General features: G+C 37.8%; 1 long non-coding RNA gene across 2 annotated transcripts in view; it reads left to right on the forward strand.

Moving 5' to 3' along the window:
- LOC145552243 (uncharacterized) overlaps nucleotides 1-20,877 on the forward strand; it is a 29,686-nt gene extending 8,809 nt beyond the window's left edge. The window contains exons 2-3 of one of the 2 annotated variants that reach the window (XR_014088217.1): nucleotides 558-11,037; nucleotides 11,069-20,877. This is a non-coding gene — a long non-coding RNA (uncharacterized LOC145552243). Of the gene's footprint in view, nucleotides 1-557 lie in introns of both variants that reach the window. The other variant, XR_014088214.1, reaches the window with a different exon arrangement.
- Nucleotides 20,878-21,363: the final 486 nt, after the last annotated feature.

The raw sequence follows: 21,363 nt of genomic DNA on the forward strand, positions 1-21,363 counted from the left end.
ATTCTGTGCAAACTTTTTGCATTGTCGGTCAAAATCCTCAGAACCACAAAACAATTTTTATTAAAAAAAGATATATATCTTACTTTTTATTGACTATCAAAGGCCATAAATGGACCCACCACCCTGGACTAACCCAACCACCCCAGCTCTGGACAGCATATGTCTTTATATGACTGTCAGACTAACATAATAAAAATGCACAACAGCATGATTCACTTTAAAAACTGCAGCTGGTGGGGAGCTGGTTGGTAAAGAAAGTAGGTGGGCTGCGTTCAGCATAATGACTGCAGCAAGAGCTCAGATGAGAGGCAAGCCTACAGGACTGATCTGTTTTTTTACACAATGAACATTCCTAACTTTGGTCTCAGTTGAGGCACCACCACTGCTAGAGCACATGGCTTTATATAGACTCAGCAAATGAGTCATCTCATCAATAAATGGAATCAAAATAGACTGAAATTTATTTGAAGCACTCTTTGTGTAACAGAAAGCTGTGAGATCTGGTATTTACTGAGTTACAGACATTATTTACAGCTGCACTGTCTTGTCTCCCTCAGATTCTCCTCCTTCTCTTGCTCTGTCAAAACCTGGATGACCTGGAATGTTCTCCCACAGATGGCCCTGCTTCCAGCCGGAGAGGTAGTGCTCGGATCTTGGTCAAGATTTGGCCACTCTTTCTTTGGGAGAATAGCCAACCATTTAATTTTATAGGCATTGCTGAGAATCACTTCTCTCAAAAACTAATGGATGATTACCTCCCGTCATAATTCTGATCACAGAAAAAAAATTAAGGAATGCATGAGCCAAATCAATTAGCATGTGAGCAGTGAAATAGGAAGCAGTGATACACTGCCTGCTTCCTATTTCACTCGACTTCATCAGCAATTATCGTTAGCTTCAAAAGGTCAGTGAAAATCTAAATAATTAACTGTAAGGAATTACTTAAAAAGCTCAAAATCTCTTGAGAGTCCAGCCGTCATGAAAATTGGTTGTCTTTACTTTCCTTTACTAATATGCATGAATTGCATACCTTTTATTTTTATAAGGTATGTATTTGCAGGAAGTGGTGCTCAGTTGCTTCAATTTTCTAATTTGTTCATGAATTCCATGCAGATTAAGCACTTAAATGTTTAGTTTTTTCTCAGGGGAAATCATAACACAGCACAAACACTCACAGGCAGACGTTTCAGGTGTGACACTTGGTTCCACAGGACTGTGATGTTTGGAAATCTCAGTGTTCACTTGATGTCTATGGTAGATGTAAAATGCAATGCATGGATAAAAAGTAAATTAAAAAAATGCTGCACATCATTCTGAGCCCACCATCCCAATGATAGCACATGTTTGGTAGCAGGATCATGCTGTGAAATGTTCTCCACTGGACGGAAGGCAGAACGGCAAAAGGGATGCGACTATGGACGCGCGCCGGGCCCTTCCAATGGATCTCACCAGCTGCGGCGCCCGGGCGGTGCATTGCACTAAATGGTTGCCATGGGAGATCTGACAATGTCTCAAACGCATTTTGATGAGAGAATGACTCATCATGAACATGACATTATAAGATATTATGCTCAAACCTAAACAGTTGATGGTGATATAAACACCAAATAAGGACTTTTACTTTTTAAATAATCAGCCCTTTGTTTTAGAATCTTTAGGGGATTTTCTCTATTATTGTTGGATGGTGGTATTAGATCAGACTCTTTCTGCAATGAGTTTGTCTTGTGTCATTTATCCATTTCAATGTTACTTGTTCCGCCCCCAGAGGGTGCGGTGCCCTGAGCAGTGAACCTCATCTGAGCCCCCAGATGACGCTCACTGCTCACATTCATGTGAGACATGTTTTAGTAGAAACATTTAAAAGTCAATATTTGAACCCAGGACATTGTGAGCAAGAGTGTTAATAACTGCCACTATTAAGTCCACAAACACAAGTAGCAGAGAAAGAAAAACTGCAGAAAATATAGATGAACTGCTGGACAGTTTGTAGGTCAAACTGTTGAAACAATTAAAACAAAACAATAGTAAAAGAGTAAGCGAGATAAACAAGAAAAATGTAAAGAAATAGAGAAATTAAAAACTGGACAGAGAACTTAAGTTAAACAAACCCAAAGTGATGTAAGGAAAATCAAATTAAGGATAGTGTTTGAATTCTGAGGCCTCTGAGATTGAAATGGGTAAAAGGCTTTTTCCACGTCAGGGATGAGGCTGCCTCAAACAGAGTTTAACCATGGACAGACAAACAAATGGACGGAATATAATGGAGAACCACAACTTCCGATAGCGCCACAGCAACTGTTTCATCTTGCTTCTAGGACAAATTGGCACATTTAACATAAAAACATTTCTCTATTATTAATATTCTTTTCTTAAGATTTGATAAAGACACGATTCCAGCTTGAAAAACCAGTTGTCGCTCTGCCAATCACAGTAATGACATGGAGGTCACAGTCTGCCTGTTCTGCTGTAGCGCCGGCTGGCAGAAACAGAGGAGCAGAGATGACACAGCCTCCTCAATATGATCCTTCTTATGATGCATCCTGGAACACACAAAACACAAAATCCTCAAATCCAGTGGCTATGGAGAAACATAGCGTCTCACAAAATATTTATAAATCTTGAGTCTTTTTCATGTTTTGACAACCACAAACTACAATGATTGAACTACAATGAGGTTACATGGTTTCATCTGAGCGGAGCCCGTCCCTCCACATGTTCGCTGTCTCCACTACACGGTTTGCAGCAAAGACAAAACCTCGTTTGGCGTTCTTTCAGCAATAGCTTTCCTCTGGCTACTCTTTCAAAAAGGCTAGCTTTGTAGAGTGCCAACTAATAGTTATCTCTTGTCGTAATTATGCAGATTATATCAAGCTGCATATTTCAAATCTGTACATTTTACAGATTTGTATACATTCAAATAAAAGCTGAAAGTCAGACAGTTTTTTTTTTATGTATTTAAAAAACACTGAAATAGCAATATTTCCACCAGGAAAAAAATACCTAAAGATTAAACACCAAAATCCTTGGGCATATTGGTGTTTTGGAAATATCTGCTATTAGGAACCTTGGGATAACTACTGACTCAAGTTTAAGTTATAATTGAAAATCAGGTCAAATCATGTTGGTTTGAAAAATTATGTAATTGTTTCCATTATTTGAAAAACATTGACATACTTTAATTGTTTCTGAGTCTGAAATTAAATTTTAATAAATTTTTTGCTTTGTTTCATTTGGATTATTGTAATAGATCCTAAGCAAAACTTCCCCAGACCGGATGCAGTTTGCTGTTTCCAGGCTCCTAACCAAATCTTTCATATTTTTCATGTGACCAATCACCTAATGCAAAATGGCTCCCAGTAGATTTGTGGGGGCATTTCAAGAATCTGGTTTTAACTTAGTGAATTCTTAGTGAGCAGATGAGCTGCATAGTAGGTGCAACTTAGCCTGTATGGCTTCACAAATATACAGAACATATTTTGATCATCAGAAAGTAAAAATGCTGGGAGGAGGACATGCAACTGCATTAATCTCCTGCATCTGTGTTTAGCACATTTGAAAGGCAAGTGTAAACTAGCATGAACGAAATGTCTGCAGTAACTGCAAGAAGGAATCAGAGATCAGGGACAGAGCAGACTGCACTTCTTGAAGAAGATAATATCCTTCAAGGTTTGCAACAAGATGCTGCAGATCTTCTATCAGTCTGTTGTTGAGACCATCATCTCTGCTGCTGTCATTTGTTGGAGCCGCAGCATCAGAGGCATCTTCAGATTTGCTGTTAAACAGACTGCTGCAAGAGATCTTTCCTGCTAACAACCACCACTATCTGCAATAACTCTTTGAATAATCTAAATTGAAATGAGTTCAATCGACGTTTAATTTCCATTTGGAATCAAAGTATTTTTCAGTTCAAATTTGAAACTTAAAAATTCCAAACAGAGGATCAGAATAGCTGTTTAGAGCTTTATTTTGACAGAGTTTTAAATGTTTTTGCTGTTGTTATAACACTTTGAGATACTCGATAATATAATACATAACTACATAATTCATTTTTTATATTATTACAATAATAACTCCATGGTTTTCAGACTAATCTTTCTCTCACAGTCACTCTGCTCTCAGACATTTTCCTTGTTGAGAGCCTGTAGCAGATGCAAAATCCTCATTTAAAAGGACGGCCTGCATCACTTCTGCATATAATGTAGAACATGCTCACTAATTGCAAATACTTTTTTGTTGTTTTTTTGTACAAGTCATTTAGCGCTTACTTTTTTGGAAACTTAAGATTAGCCCCAGTTTTAAACTACTCTGATAAGAAAGTTGACTGTCTAACGTTTTCTTGGTTTTGATTTTAAGCTCTAAAACCTCAGATAGATAGCAATCTTTTAAAGAAAAGTTTATTGTTTTTTTTCTGATCTACTATTGTAGAATCACCTCAAGAAAAAAAACAGTTTGTGGAAATTTGGGGGGGAACAAATTACAATTACTGCACTGACAGCAACTGGAATTAGCCCTCCAGAAATCTACACCTCTACTGGCAAATCCTATTTATTTATTCATATAGTTCATGCCTGCCCTTCTTCAAGGCTGACTTCACCGTAACAGCAGTGTCAAAATGGGTGGTTATAGTGGCGGTCAGTCCATGGCTCTGTTAAATTGTCTTACTGTTTAACCTTCTGCTAATCGTACTGAAAGGCTTAAATTCACTTTCCGTTTATAGAGAGTAGAAAAGTGTGAATAATTAAAGAGCAATACATAAGATGAAGCACAGAGACATGGACAGAAATGGTTTCTTTTTTAGAATTTGGCCTTCTGGAGTTTTATCTTTTAAAGTGTACACATCATTATACATTGAATGTGTGTCTTTATATATATTTGTTGAAACTGTCACACTGTCCTGACAGTATGTTATGAGACGAATAATCTGTAAAAATACTGAGCTCCTCTGACTTCTCCCAGTGCCAACTAGAAACAAGCGTGGTATGGCTACCTGTAACGGTGGATAAATGGTTTTCCTGTAGCAGTAAGTTGTTTCTCCGCCATTAGCACATTTAGCAGTGAGAACATGAGGTTGACTGACAGCGCTACAGTCCCCCTCCTGACTCTGATTTGGTCAGGAGCAGCGCATTTCTTCAGAGAGCAAAATCAGCTCTTGGAGCAGGTTGAGGAGATCGATCTTCTCACAGGTTATCTGCCTCATATCATTCTGTCACGACATGGTGACAAGTTTCACAAATATGTAAAACACTAAATATTCTTTACAAAAGCTATGTACTGCAGCTTTAAATCTCCCAAAACCTTACAAAATAATGTGTCATGATTTCATGAAAACAAGCTTAAAGGGTCAGTACTATGTATCACGTAGTGATATAGCCCAATCAAGTATGTGTACCTTAAGTTGTTATAAAAATGCTATACAGTACATATTGTTATTACGCAATAGTCAGCCACACCCCTACCTCCTCTCAGACTCCTACTGACTGACTACTGCCCAGCTCTTTGTCTAACGAGTCCATGAAGCCTCTACCTCCTGAGTATTACCACAGATGAGTATATGGAGGGCATTCTGTTTAAGCTGGAAGCGAGAAAGATGCGTCTAGACTCTAACCACCTTCAGATCCTGAGATTATGACCTTTTACAGTTAATGGATCAGACATCCAAATAGCACAGTCGTGTGCGCATCTGCGACTTACACAACTATCTACCTCTGCATCTTGGTTGTGCTTGCACAATCTCCCGTTGCACCATTCCTCTTGACGTCAACCACTTTGGCTAACAGTTATCTTCTTTCTTGAATTTCCATCTTTTACTCTTGCTGCAGCTCCTATCTGCACTTAACATATGGTGCTTTTGCTTATTTCACAATCCCACGTCCTGTTTCTTCCATACTCACAGTTCTTATTCTCACCCAACCCCTTTTATTCCCACACAGCCTCTGTTATTGTGACAAAGTATTAAGACATCTCATCTAACTTGAATAAGATCATTCATTTATGATTTCTCACATCTACTCTTTAAATCAAGTTTACATAATTCATCACATTGATTAGTGGTACATTATTAAAATAAGGATTACACAAGTTTTAATCACATCAAATCATAATACTGAATTATTTGTTTCTTCTGGGTTTCTATCACAATACAGATTATATATGTTTCGTTACAATAAAGATTATATAAGTTTCAATCAACATATGATTCAAGATTACTTGTTGCCTCTGGGCTTTTATGATCCATTTTCTGTGTGTCCTGGAAAGATCTCAATCAGTTCCAACCAGATTTCACGACAATATCAAATATGACTCAAAAGAAAATTGACTTTGTAATTTAACACCTTGAAATTTGTCCTCTGTCTCTTTAAAAACTCCTGTTCTTTCTGAAACTCTGCCTTCAAGCAGTCATCATAACATGGCTCCACTTTTAATCCTTTACCAATGTTTTTACAAGTGCTACAATGAAAAGTAGATCAGATGAGCTCAGAAAATGTGAAGTTTCACCAGGTTTTTGCTAATTGCTGCTGACTAGTCTGAAGGAGCTGAGTGGGAGACTTGCAGGGGAAGCTGCTCTGTGAGGCAGAAGTTTGAAAATTGCAGCTCTTAGGAGGAGCTGCACAGCCGAATGGTTGCCGTGGTTGCTGTCAATGTAAGGTTAACACAGAACAAGACACTCCATCACGAGTGAGGAACATGCCAACTGTGAAATATGGTGGTGGCAGCATTATGAGCTGAGGTTAATTTTATTCAGATGGAGCTGAATTTCTTAACAGTTCCAAATACAGACAGTTTGGGCTCAAAATTTTCAAATAACTGGTAGAAAGCAAGACGACAAAGAGTTATTTAATTTGTTATCATCACAGGAACTCCAAGCATATATTCAAAACAATAAAACATCAGCTCATAGAAGAAAAAAAATGTATTGCATTATTTTCCCCCATTTTGAAATGATTTAATATGCTCTTGTTTTTTTAATCACACAAACCTGACATTTCACCAGGGGTGTGAAGACTTTTAAAGAACCATTGTCAACTCAAAACTGTCCAAAAAGAAGCAGAAAATTGTGTGGCTAATCGAAGCTCTGCAGTTTAACCAAGCAACTGGCACATTTTAATGCTGTTAATGTTATAGCCAAACCAAATTAAGTCTAGTCCACAAAACCAATTAAAATATCTCATCTTGAGGCAGTGAGTTTTTATTGCTTTTCTAACAACATCAAAGCTGGAGGCTGCATCACAAACCTGACTAGGAATAGGGGAAAAACGTCACTGTGAGACTGAAGCATTTTTACATGTCATACAAACACTATTTCTTTCAAAGGGGGGTAAACCAATGTCGTATGAAGTATCACTAAAAGAAATAGAGACGTGTTGGAACCTACTAACGGTTTCAACAAACTGAACTGAGGATGTTACAGTTTGAACAGAATGATTGTCGGCTTTCAGGATCTACCTCTCTGAGATGAAACTTCCAACAAGCATGTGAACCTGCAAGTGCTTTCTGCTGAACTATCCCACTCTATCAGTGTATTTTTAGGCCCCCCTTGAACACTTAAAAGCCACAAGTGCACTTGTTTCTGCTGTTTTCTATTAACAATGATGACTGTGAAAAACCACTTACAATCATTTCAATCAAGGGAGCAGCTTAAGAGTTTGGTGTTGTTGAGTAAACAGGCTGCAGCCTTGCAGGAGTTTATCTGGGGGGGATAACTCCCCAGTTATGGGGATGAATCCAACAATGAGACGATAACATGAGCACCCAGTTCGCTCATTAGCCAACTGCTGATTGTGTTTCTATCTTGATGGTCTGAAGCTGAAATCAGCATAATAGCTTAATAAAGAGAAACAATCAGTTGTTGCTACTCTGGGGATAAGAAAGGATTGTTGTTTTTTTTGTCTGAGAAGAAGAAGAAAAAGAGAGAATCAAAGCAACAGCAACACTCCAGGTATATTTATGATGAAGGAATAACATTAACATGATGTAAAACATAAACAAGTTTGAGTTTGAGCAGAATCCTGTTCTGCTTTACAAATCCTAGATGAGGTAATTACGAAAGTACAAAATGAAGAACTTTCAGCTGAGCCAGAAGCATTGGTGGAAGGTTAGACTGCCAGGGACATTTTACATCAATCAGGCAATTTCATACCAGATTAGCTGATGCTTCTCTTTTGTGCCACCCTTGGCAACAGCAACTGACATCAAGCATTTGCAATAAAGTAGCAACGAGTCTTTAAATATATATATATATATATATATATGTGTGCGTGGGGGTGTGTGTGTGCATGCGTGTGCGTGTCTGTGTTTCGTATTATTACCATTTTCACCACTGACATATTACTATGTAAAATATTCCAGCAGCATTTAGTTGTGTCTACAATCTTCTGCTCTTTAATGTAAAAAAAAAATATTGCGAGTTTTAGATTTTGAACCTAAATGTGTGAGTTTGTGAAAGATACGCTTACAGTAGTAACTTGTGTTAACTTTTATTAATTTTGTTAAACCTCCAAGAGTTGAATAATCCATCCATCCATCCATTTTCTATACACCCTTGTCCCTAGTGGGGTCGGGAGGTGCTGGTGCCCATCTCCAGCGAACGTTTCGGGCGAGAGGCCGGGTCACCCTGGACAGGTCACCAGTCTGTCTGTCGCAGGACAGGACAAACAACCATGCACACGCACACACACACACACACGCACACACACCCACACACACACACACGCACACACACGCACACACACACACACACGCACACACACACACACACACACACACACACACACACACACACACACACACACACACACACTCACACCTAGGGAGAATTTGTAAAGATCAACCTGACAGTCATGTTTTTGGACTGAGGGAGGAAGCTGGAGTACCTGGAGAGAACTCACGCATGCACAGGGAGAACATGCAAACTTATGCAGAAAGACCCTGGGCCAGGAATCAAATCCAGGGCCTTTTTGCTGCAACACTGTGCAGCACCAGAGTTGAATAAACTAGAGTTTTTAGGTTAGCACTTAAAAAACTGAAAGAAGAAAAAGACAGGAGTCTGAACTATTTCCCAGAGTGCTTAGCGGTATGTTTTTGTATCCTGTGTTGCACTGTGAGTGAGATGGAAGTGTGTTCTGATTCTTGTACGTCATTAAGGCACATATTTACGTTGATCTAATTGACAGTTTGCTACGTTTGAGGATAATGTCCTGTTTACAGAAAATGTTACTGAGCATAATTCATTGGGATGTTCAATAAAATTCATTAGATGAGAAATTTTGTTCATGAAATTTGAAACAAGAATTTAAATTACTATAAAATAGAAAGGGTAGTTATTTTAACTTGATATTGTGTGTAGGTGTGTGGGTGTGTGTGTGCGTGTGCGTGTGTGTGTGTGTGTGTGTACATACATATATAAAAGATTGTTTTTGTTTTTGATCTGCTAGGTAATTCAACCATCAGATCGTGCAAATTGTTATTACATCTATTTAGCGTTAAAGTGTTCATTCCTCTAACTTCTTTGAAAAAAATACATCTTTGGAAATGTGGACTTCTGCTACCACATTTCTTCATTCCACTCAATCATCTGTTAATATGCTTGTACCTTTGTAAACATCCAGCTTCTGCAGAATAACCTTTTGTGCCTTACCCTCCTTCTGAAGGCTGTCAATGACTTTTCTGGACAGTCATTGACTGTCTACTCAGAAGTCTACAAAACAGAAACAAAGCCAGTCGAAGATTTCCAATTAAGCACATCTCTAGTCCAAGACACATTTTTGGACAGATGATATAATAAACATACCCTGAACTCTCATCTGGGAAGCAGCAAAAGCGAAAAGGGAGAATAATTTCTTACTCCCCATTCAAAAAAATAAAAACTAACAAAATTTAGAAAATATTCTGAAGAATAAATGAAAAGTTACTCAATTCTTTTGCAGCTACTCCCACAGAACATACAATAAAATAATTATACAGTGAACACCAAAATTCAACTCAAAAGCATCAAAAAAGTCACAATCCATCTTACAAAGACTACAATATGTCAGCAAATATTTAGATCTCACCTCACTCAATGAAAATGTGGACAGGGAACATAATGAAAGATCCACTGGCAATAAATAACACTTTCACACAATTTCCTTATGAATTATATAACAGTAATAATTTAAAGAAAGCTTGTAACCCAAGAAAACATCATTGCTAGACCTTCTCAATGGAGCAACAATCAGTAATACATGACAAAAACTGTTTGAATATTACATTAACATATATTCTACAATTTAAAACAGCATGTCAATGCTGGTGAGTAAATGCCAGCAGAATGATCAACATACCAGGAAATGAGAAAGGAAAAGGGGAAGAAAATGATTGTTTTTTCCCTCTTCTTACCAAAATATCCACGTGACTCAAGATGAACTAAAACCAGAAATGTTATAAAAAGAAATGGTAAAATAACTGCCAAGAGAAAGAGCAAGTAGTGAATTTAATCTCCAAACTACAGAAATGCAAATGTCTTAGTTTGCATTCCTGCTTATTTTAGAGAGGAAAAAATACATCATGAAGCAGTTGAACAATTAGTCATATTAAGTTCACAGGCGACACCGCAGCACATGCTGTAATTTGTTAGAGTGATGAGTGAACAAGTGAATGTGTCAGGCCTAAATCAAGAGAACTAACTCCAGCTGTTCCTTAATCTTATCTCTCACTCTTTCCAGCTGTTTCTTTAAAAAAGAAAACATAATTATTTATACATTTCTCACAGAGGCCAGGATTCCATATAGTGATGAGAGACAGAAAGTGTACGTAATAGTCACAAAAAGTTTGTGCTGATTAACTGTGGGATCATTTCAGGAAAGAAGCACCATAAGTTTTACTGGGTCAGTAAAGACCAGTGTACACTGTCTGTCAGTGTGCCAGGACCTCTGGAACTTTAAGGACACATACAGGCAGGAGAACCCGGTGCCTGTGCCGTCTCAGTAGAAAGGAAGAGGAGCATGCTATGTGGTTGTGGGATGAATGGAAGAAATTCAATTATTTATTTCAAATTAGGAGGTCAGGGATTCGTCTAGAGAAGGAGAGGGAGGTTCAGGGCTGGACTAATGAGCATAACTGGTGAATATTATCTTGAAGGGGAAATGGAGTTGCAGTTCCGTGGAGGATTCACAGGAAGGTTATTGAAGGATTTGTGGTGCGTCTTTCAGGTCTAGGGAATCCGAACATATAGGTAGAGCGAGTGAGCAGACAGCTGAGGCTTTGGAGTTGTGGCTTACAAAGTGGTTCTGGTTCTGGTTCTGGGTCAAGACCATGCAAATGACAGATGAGAACCTGGATGAGAGAGGGAAAGACGAGCATCTGAGAGTCGATCAAAATCCTCCACAAGAGAAAAAAGTCATCAGGAGAGAAAATAGGAGAAGACTGTGTTGGCTAAAAACTACAATGTAGAAATAATCATCTGGCAGAGAGTCACAACCATGCAGCATTTTAAATCCTCAGAGGTTATTTCATCTGTTAACTTTGTTCCCTTCCTTTTCTCTCCATTGAAGCTTAATCTGACCTGGTGTTTTGTTTGTGGATGTGGTATTTACTTGGAGGGAGACGACAGATGAGATAATGCTGCTAAAAGTTAAACAACCTGCTGCTATTAACTGAGCAGTAAGTGAGTGTCGCTCCTTCACCCTGACGGTCCTTCCCTCCGGGGGAGGCGGGGCGCCGATCTGTTTTCGCATCCACCTGAATAATGTGTAGTTGCGCCACTGCTGCCATCGATACAGTTGCAGCCAAACATGGTTTAATGTTACACAATAAAGTTTTACCAAGTTGCTCAAAGTCTAAACTGGCATTGTTGTGCATTTAAGGTGTAAAGTTTACCTTCGACCAAACGCCCCCCAAAGGCATCCAAGCGCCCCCCTTTTGTAAAAATGTCCGCCAGCGCCCCCTCCCGTCCTCTGAACGTCCCCTGGGGGGCGGTACCGCCCACGTTGAGAGCCGCTACTCTAGCAGAACATTGCTTCATGAAAGCAATTTAGAAAGCCAAATGTATATTCAAAGAGATTACATATTCTGAAACATTTTTTTATCAAAAACAATCTCTTGGTATTTTGATTCTCTTGTTGAAGGGGGGGAAAAAACAACTAGATGCTGCAGTTAATTACTTTAGGTAAAACTGCACAAGGAAAGTTTGGACAGCACTGATTTACTTATTCAATACACCATCTGTCTGATTCCTCTGACAAGCTGATTTAAAACCAAATAAACACAACACTGCCGTGTGCCTGTCCCTTAATTCAACAGCTGCACTCCCAAACTCGGAATTGGGTCCATTCAGACTGCAGTGTGAGCAGCCCATGTTCTCATCGATGATGTCATAAAGGTTCAAAGAGATTATCATTATCAGTGGAAATACAAGAATTCTAAGTTTGTTTTCAACTTGGTTGGAGGTAGATCGATTCCAGAGAGACGACTTTAAACTGACTTTACAAACCATTTTAACTGTTCACCAAGTCAAGAGGATTTTAATATTGTTGGAACCTTGGACTTCTTGTTACAAAGGGAGTTGGAAAGATGTTAGGATATAACATAAAAGGCAAAGACGTTTTAGTAGAGAGCTCTGAGGACGAGAGATCAAAATACTTTGGTTTGGACATTGAACCCTGAAGACTAAAAGGACATGGAAGATTCCTCAAGGATGAAAAAGTTACCGTCAAAATCACAACTATGGATTTAACAGTAAAGGCATCAGGAGACTTTGTTGTTTTTGAAAGTGTTAATGTTCCTCATGACCAAATGAGGAACATGACCTCATTTGGTCATGAGGTCATGAGGTCATGTTCCTGGATGTGAAACCAAACTGTGACAGCGAGAAAACTGTGACAAATTTTTGAAGAAATCTTTGAGGATTCATCATCAGAAGAATCCTCTTTAGTTGACGAAAACTCACGAAATGAAATTCAAAATGACACAGATGACTTGACAGCATGGATGTTAATCTTGAGCCAACCATGTACATTTGCAAACTTTCCAACTCATTCTTCAACTGTTGGATGAATGCTACAGCATTCATCCAACTTGAGTATTACCAGAAGGTTTGTGGCTCAGCTTCTGGACTTTTTGCAGAGAGGCCATTGTTTGTGAGGTTTTTCTTTACAGCAATGCACCAACCAGGAAGATATTCTCCCCCAGATGAAGTCTTTGCAGTTCAGAATGAAATAATTGAAACACTGAAGATGAAGGATTTAGTACATCGGGACAAGAGAGGAGACTTTTTGTTTTATATGTCACACTGTCTGACCCAATATGTCATTAACAGACTGTGAGCTGTACACAGCTGACTATTGTGAACAATGTCAGAAGTCTTCATGTGTTATTCGTAACCTTGGTCCTGTCATTCACCTACCAAAGGAACGAGAGGACAGTATGTGTGTAATTACAGAATGTTGTGACACCTGCAACTCCAACATAAAGACAAAATACTTTTTCAATGACACTGATGTGATGACCCTGAATCTCCCATGGTCAGTCAGTCCAGATGATTTAAGATATCCTGCGATTCCTGACTCAGTCTTTGAAATTCCTGTAAAAACTGGAACTCATTCGTACCATCTGTCCTCATTTGCTGTTTGTACTTATGTGACAAACAGCAGTTCAGATTACCCACCTTTTTAGGAGATGTTGGGGGGGTTCTGGAGAGTGCCCTTCCTGGGGACTTCCTTGTTCTGCTGGGTGATTTCAACGCTCAAATAGGCAACGACAAAGAAACCTGGAGGGGTGAGGTTGGGAGGATCGGCCACCCTGATCTAAACTCAAGTGATGTTCTGTTATTGGACTTCTGTGCTCATCATGGATTGTTCATAACAAACACCATGTTCAAGCATCAGGCTGTCCATATGTGCTCTTAGCATTCTTGGGTGAAGACAGGGCAGAGCTGTCCACTGACCATTTCCTGGTGGTGAGTTGACTTTGATGGGGGACATCAAAGTCAACTTTGATGTCCCCCATGGAGCCCTACATGAAATTTGGTTTTGGGGCCCTCTATTTTTTCTAATAATGTGGATTGCTGCAATCAACAGCCAGACGTTGAGATCATTTGCACACCTGCTTTAAACTTATTGCATTTCTGACTGTGCTGTTTACATTATACAGTGGGGCAAAAAAGTATTTAGTCAGCCTATCCTACATGGAGTTGTTTGACTTTCTGTCATATAAAACAGGTTTACGTTTCTTTTTGAGATTCACCTTTTTTACTGATTGACCAAAATAAGACCTGGGAAGAAGCCCTGAGCTACTGCAGACATAACCACAAAGAGCTGGCCTCCATCTTGGATAAACGGATGCAGACCTTTGCTGAACTGCAGGTTGAGAAAGCCAACAGTCATTTCGTATGGCTCTGCCTTCCCTACACCTCTTCCCTCCATTACTGGTTCTGGGTTGATGACAGTGATGTAGAGTTTAAACACTGGGGTCACAATGAACCAAAAGAAAACTGTGACACCAGTGGAGTCATGGAGAAAGAAGGAGACCATCTCTGGTTCATCAAGTCTGATCATGATGAGTTTCATTTTATCTGTGCTGTAAACTAAGAGCTGTGACTTAGTTTGTGAGTGATGGTAACCTTCATCAAGAGAAAACTTTACATCTTGTCTTGTCTTTTTTTGACAATTTGAAACATTTAAAACATGTCTCTTTTCTTTGTCTTGTGTATTGTAGATACTTGCTGTATTTTCTGTCACATTTGTGATTAATGTAAATTTGACTCACAACTTTAAATGCTAGCTAATTGGAATGTTCTAAATGTTTCTTTAAATAATGCAAATGACATTTTTTACTTCTTCTATAGGTGTATACAAATACATTTCAAACATTTATTTATAAAAAGATTTTTAGAACAAAAACCAGTTTATTCCCTTTCAGAATATTGCACACTTTGTGTGGAACTATTGTACAAAATCTCTGTGATTTTGTACAACAGTTGTAGCAACAGAGATTGAGGATGCATCACTACATCCACAATCTTTGTTGTGGTTGTAACGATACAAGCTGAAAAAAAATTTGAGGTTGAAATAATCTCATGAGGAACTGTAATGCATAAAAATCAGTATGAAGAATGATAAAAAGACAGCAAGCATATTTTCTTGAGATATAATCAGACTATTCATCTCAAATCACAAAAACGTTTGTCAGAGCAACAAATCTGTAAAGTCCGAAGACAAAGGGGTCCATTTTACCACAGGTTTACTGCTAACCTGTCAAAGTAAAGCAAAACAACAACAGGTATGGCTGCTCTTGCTACACTAAAATGATAATTTGGCTTCATATGATATAATACATTTATTAAATTTAATCAGTGCCAAGTCAAGTGTTATCTCTGTTCCACAGCAGAAAACATAAAAGCACAGTGTTGGATCCAAGTGGTTCCTGGTGATCAAACAGTCGGTCATCTGCTGTGCAGGAGGAAATGCATAATAATTTCATATGTTGGCCGAAAGCTACAAAATGTACAGCTGCATACTTGAAATATTCACCAGGTTCACTTTTTTTAACAACAATAACTCAGTGAAATCTGATTTGTTCAATATGTTTTCATATTTAAAGATGTTTTAGTTCTGAAGACGTTCTGAGAAAAGGCTGACCGTAGAAATGTCAAGAAATCTGCTCTTCCTTTTTCTCATCATTCCTACATGTGGAAAGTGGCCTTGTTAATTCACTTCACTTTATAAGTTGAAATAAAATGCAAAGTCATTTTATGATAATCATCCACAAATAATAAAATGGTGGATTATAACTGTGACTAGGATTTACAGTCATTTTTAACTGACTGTAACTCCAAAGCAGGTATGTTACTTTGTCAAATCTCTGTCAGGTTATTCCTCTCTTGGGCACAGCAAGTTCATAGAAAAAAAATATACTGCTAAATAACCTACAGATCATTACAAAAGAGGATGAAGGATAAGGTAACATTAAAGACAGTATGTACTGTCTGGACATATCCACATATGTCTATATCCATTCATGACTTCTAAGTGCCCTTTAAAAGTTATCAATTTTAAGTGACACTCAGATTGATATGTATGTAAACACGTACGAATTCATGGTGCCATAACTGATGATGCCATGAATTCAGCTCTAACAGCAAACCGTAAAGGAGAATGCCATCAGTTTGTATCCTTAAACTCAAGAGCATCTATGGTAGGACTTTTAACAAGTCACTTGAAAACCTTCTAGTATGGGTGGGAAAACACTATTCTACCATCATGTGAAGGTCTATTGTAACTGTTAATAGTTTGTTTTTCTTTTTTTTTTGTCTCACTAATTGTTTGTATAAATGCGTGTGCGACTATGCGATGGCTGCCACTACTTCTTGCATTGAATTCCCTTTGATTATCTAGTGAAGTGAAGGTCAAAATTCCCTTACAGAGTGCCAGTTATCAGATATGGTCTGATGACAGTTGATGCTGCCAAGGGTAATTAAATTTAAGGGGCAATTACCTTAAACCACATGTTGGACTTCCTCAAATTAGTTATCCATCCAGTAAATGAAATTAGTCCAAAGTTAAATAAAATCTGGTAAAAAAAAAAAAAAGAAGACATAATTAGATTCAGCAGTTGTTCTGCACAGTGGTCCCATAGTGACACAGGACCTTCTTGCAGCAAGAAGGTCCCGGGGTCTTTCTGTATGGAGTCTTCATGTTCTCCCTGTGACTGCGTTGGTTCTCTCCAGGTACTCCGGCTCCCCGCCACAGTCCAAAAACATGATTGGTAACTCTAAATTCTCCATAGGTGTGTGTATGCGCGCATCTGTGTGTGTGTGTGCAAGTGCGTGTGTGTGTATGTGTGCGTGTGTGTGAGTGTGTGCATGATTGTTTGTCGTGTCTGTCTTTGTGTTGACCAGTGAGGAACTAGTGACCTGCCCAGAGTGACCCTGCCTCTCACCCATTGACCTCTGGAGATGGGCACCAGCAGGGCCGTGCAGAGACCACTAAAGGGGCAGGTGCTCAACAACAAAGAAAGGACACATCTAACTGCATTCTAGGACAGAATATTAACAAAGCCACTCAGCTTTCAGTTTAATAAACAATGATAAATTGCAAAAATGTGAGATACACAATCAAAGCTAACAAACATCTCCATATACAGTAGAGCATAACACTATGCTCTAACAGATATTTTATTAGTAATTTCTTTCCGCAGGTCTATTTTGTTATGGGAAAGTATTGCAATATTCAAACCCGCAATTTAGCAAGATATGTAAATCAGAGCTGGTGGTCTAGCTCTGATTGACATATTTTGTCTTTACAGAATTACACTATTAAAAATATAAACAAGGGCACAATTCAACCTTTTAGTGAGTGTAATCTATATAAAGAAGAGCTGCCTTTTTGCTACACTTGCAGTGGAGATGAAGATGGTCCATTCAGGAAAGCAGAGCTGCATCAAACTTTAACGTGGAACTGCAGAAAAACGAAAACAACAAAAGCAAAAATTGAATTGTTAATGCATGTCACCATGAGAAAAGCCTACTGAGTTTAGCTTAAAAAAAACTTTAAATCACACATTTTTTACTCATGAAGTTTAACTTTCTTTTTTGCAAAACAAACTTATTTGCGCTTGTCAGAAATCTTTTCTTGATATTCTAAGTTTTTGTTGGAGTCAAAGTTTTGCTTGTGATTCTCACATGACGTCTTGATCAGGGCCTAAAATCACAACAAAAGATTTCTGATGTGTGCAAATAAATGTTTATGTTTGGTAAAAAAAATTGAGTTATTTAATTTAAAAAAGTCTTTTAAACACAACTTTTTTTTAAAGGAATCATTACAATTCCAAAAGTTTTGATTACAATTTTATTTTACTTAACTGAGGTTAGTTTTTTTTTTTCATTGAATAATTAGGAAACAAATTTAACTTCATACTCTGTGAACCAGACCCTAAACTTAAAGTCTGGGTTGAGTTTGTTTTCCCTTCATTAATGTCACTTTTATTACATACATTATATCTATCATGGTAATTCAGGGTGAGTTATTTTTAATTCTAAATTAATATCCTTGTTGGACAATTATTTAAGTGTTATTCTCCTTCAAGATACATTTACCTAATGCTAGAATAAATGAAATGTACATTATGTAGCAAAGGAAATTAGGAGATCGGACATATATCCATTATGGAGATGATCGGTTTTGGACGGGCGATGTGCCCTTATTGCATAATAAATACTAAAGAATGACTGATATCATTAAAGATACAGGGGAGAAGCTTTTTAGTTATCTAGCTTTGCTAGCAAAGTCATTAGCTAGCAGCTAGCTAATAGCGCAACAACAACAACAGCTTAATGTCTGTACAATAAAAATACTGAATGATAGATAAGAACAGTTTTTCCTCACCTGTCTGTCTCCTCCCACTCAGTAGTTCTTCAGAGAAAGGCAGACGCAGAGGCCTGTCAGTGTCTGTTGTATTTCATTACCTCTCTGCTTAAACCGCGACTCCGAGCTGAAGCAGAAACGATACTTCAACATTTTCTGTCTGACAAGTAGCAAGTCTACTCCACTTTATTCACCAAAAATGTTTTTTTTAATTCACCAAAAACTGTTCAGTAATCTGGAATGTTCGCTACGTTGAGCTCCAGTTAGCCGCTTTATCGCACTGCGCGAGAGGCAACTGCGTCATGCGTCACGGGCAAAAGGTCAAAAGGTAACAAGGTGACCAGAGGGCTTATTATGTTGCACAAAAAAGAAACAAAAAAGCAAAGAATTTTAGCACATGTTTTTATGTGTCAGAAGAGGGCTTAGGAAATAATAATACCAAAAAAATAAAATTAAATAAAATTTTACCAATAGGGCACTTGGGGGGCAAGGAGCAAAAAGGGCTGATGCTCAAGCACCCCCCGCCTCCTCTGTACGTGCCTGGGCACCAGCCTCACTATGGATAAGCATGTATGATAATGGATGAATAGATTTTAAATATTGGAAATAAACAAATTATTCATTTAGTAAATTTGCTTATTTCCAATATTTAAAATCTATTCATCCATTATCAAATTTGTAATTATTCATTTAATACATTACAAATGTGTACCTTTTATCTAGGAATAGTTTCCTAGGAATAGAATGTAGTTTCCTAAAATACTAAAACTATTCTACGTTAGAAAAAAGTTACACATTTGTATTCAGTAAGTTTACTCAGTATATTTTTGTTTTTACATTTTAGTGACTTAATTATCATTTCAAGTTCTTTCACTTAAATTCGTTCAACAAATTTAGCTTTTTCTTTTATAGTGAAGATCATTTGTTTAAAGAAGACTTGTTCATTTTAACATTTAAATGTAAACAAAAGCAAAAAAAAAAAAAAACACTTACATTCATCTGACATCGTCTGGTTGTCCTTTACTTGGCAGAGGAACAATATTCCAGAGTTGTCAATGATTTACATTTGAGACAATAAATCTTAAGAGCAACAAGAAAAAAAGGAAGTTGTGAATTTTAAGTGGCACTCAGACTGAATTAATTTACCATGTTGCTTTTGTGTAGCATTTTCAGCAGCACTCTCAGATATTTTGTGATTTTTCCTAGTAATAAGATTCAGTTTTTCCTCACTCCATAAAAATCATCTAACACTTACTGCAGCGATCATAAAATCAATGTGAACATTACAGAACATCGCGTGAGTCGCATCATTCATGTTTAGATAGAATGACCTTCACTGTTAGGTGCAAAGGTCCATAAAACACACATGGAGACCTTTTTGTTCTCCCCAGTCAGATGACTCTCACTGGGGTCTGTACTGCCACTGGTGTCACTCTGTGGCCCTCACTTCTTCAGACACTGACATGAGTCTGGTCTGGTGATCCAGTGATGGACAGAAACCTCAGTCATTTTAACTGATATTAAGTTGTTTTTTTATTTATTCATTTTTAATTTTTTAATTTTGACATGTAGTTTAACACACCAAGTTCAACAGATATAGGTGATATTTACAAAATAAAAAACAAACAGCCCAATTCAAGTCGTCAGTGATGGCAGCTTTAAACTCGGTGCTATAACCTTCAAAGAACCGTCACATCTCTTGTGTGATGTGAAAAAGTGTTCTGCAGATGAAAAACCACATCATCCTGGCAAACAAACGTTTTATCAAAAAAACTTTCTTTTTTTACATTTTTTCCAGAATTGGCGTGTTGCTATTAAGCAAATTTATTTTTGTAATTTCAATTTGCCCAATTTTATGGTTAAAGGAAGCATGGCTATTTACATGTTCATATTCTGCATTGACATTTAAAGTCAATATTAAATGTGTTCAGTTTAATTTGCTCTTGGCTATGAATAAAATATGAAAAACACAAAAAGGTGTATTTTTGTAATTAGCTAGGACACACTTGCCCTGGGCTAGAGTACAGCAGCAGTGAGGTGTGTCTCTGAACAGGGAGAGATTCCATATTTAAAAAAACTGATGCTCCAACCACAGCAGGGATTATTCAAAACTGATGGACACACAGCGGGGCTTTCACCGCTCAGATAGCCTTGTTATCCTACAACATCCGGCCTTTCCAGGTGGAGCCTCGGTTACTCAGATGTGGAGGATGTCCCCCGCTGCTTTCTTCTTTTCCTTCTTCCACTCTGGTCTCTCTCCTTCTCATCTGTCTGTCAGAGAATCTTTTCTGCTTCTTGCTGCTGTCCTCCACACAAGCACACACCTGTCCCCTGCTCCCAGCAGAAGCTTTCTACAGCCACCCCTGACCTGCTGCAGAGTGTGGACGTCTCAGAGCAGCTGTTCCAGCTAGAGACTCGGCAGTGACCAACTGATATTGGTCACTGATTCAATGGCTACTGTTTAACTTTTCACTTCACTTTGTTCGTGTTTTTCTTTGCACATATCAAGTGTATATATTGTAAATAAACAAATTTGCTCTCATATCTTTCTTTTTCAGTGAATGATTTTTCAGTAAAATCATTAAATTTTACCAATTGAATGATTGGTAAAATCATTCAATTTTACCAAAGCAAAATTGAATGATTATATTTATAGATTCACAGCAAACGTCATCTCAAAGCCAACCATATATTTACAGTTTACAATGCTTGCTTAGAAAAAATAAATAAATAAAACATGGCTAATTTTAACACTTCCATAATTCCTTTTCAGAATTATAACTTGTATACAAATGCAAGTCAATGAATTTGGAAAAACATAAAAAAGTTAATTAATGTCAGTGATGGAGATCCAAAATAAAATAAACAAACTGCCATGAAAATTCAAGCAAGCATCTGTTCATGTCAATATGAAAACTTATCTGAAGTCAGATGGTGAAGGTTGGGAACAGATGTGTATTTTTTGTTTCAGCTATTTGAAAACTGAAAGACAATAGCAGACCTCTCCTATCCCCAGTTCTTGGTATGT

This window comes from Poecilia reticulata, chromosome 1 (genome assembly GCF_904066995.2).
Source record: "Poecilia reticulata chromosome 1, P_reticulata-male-v2, whole genome shotgun sequence".
Classification (NCBI taxonomy): Eukaryota; Metazoa; Chordata; class Actinopteri; order Cyprinodontiformes; family Poeciliidae; genus Poecilia; species Poecilia reticulata.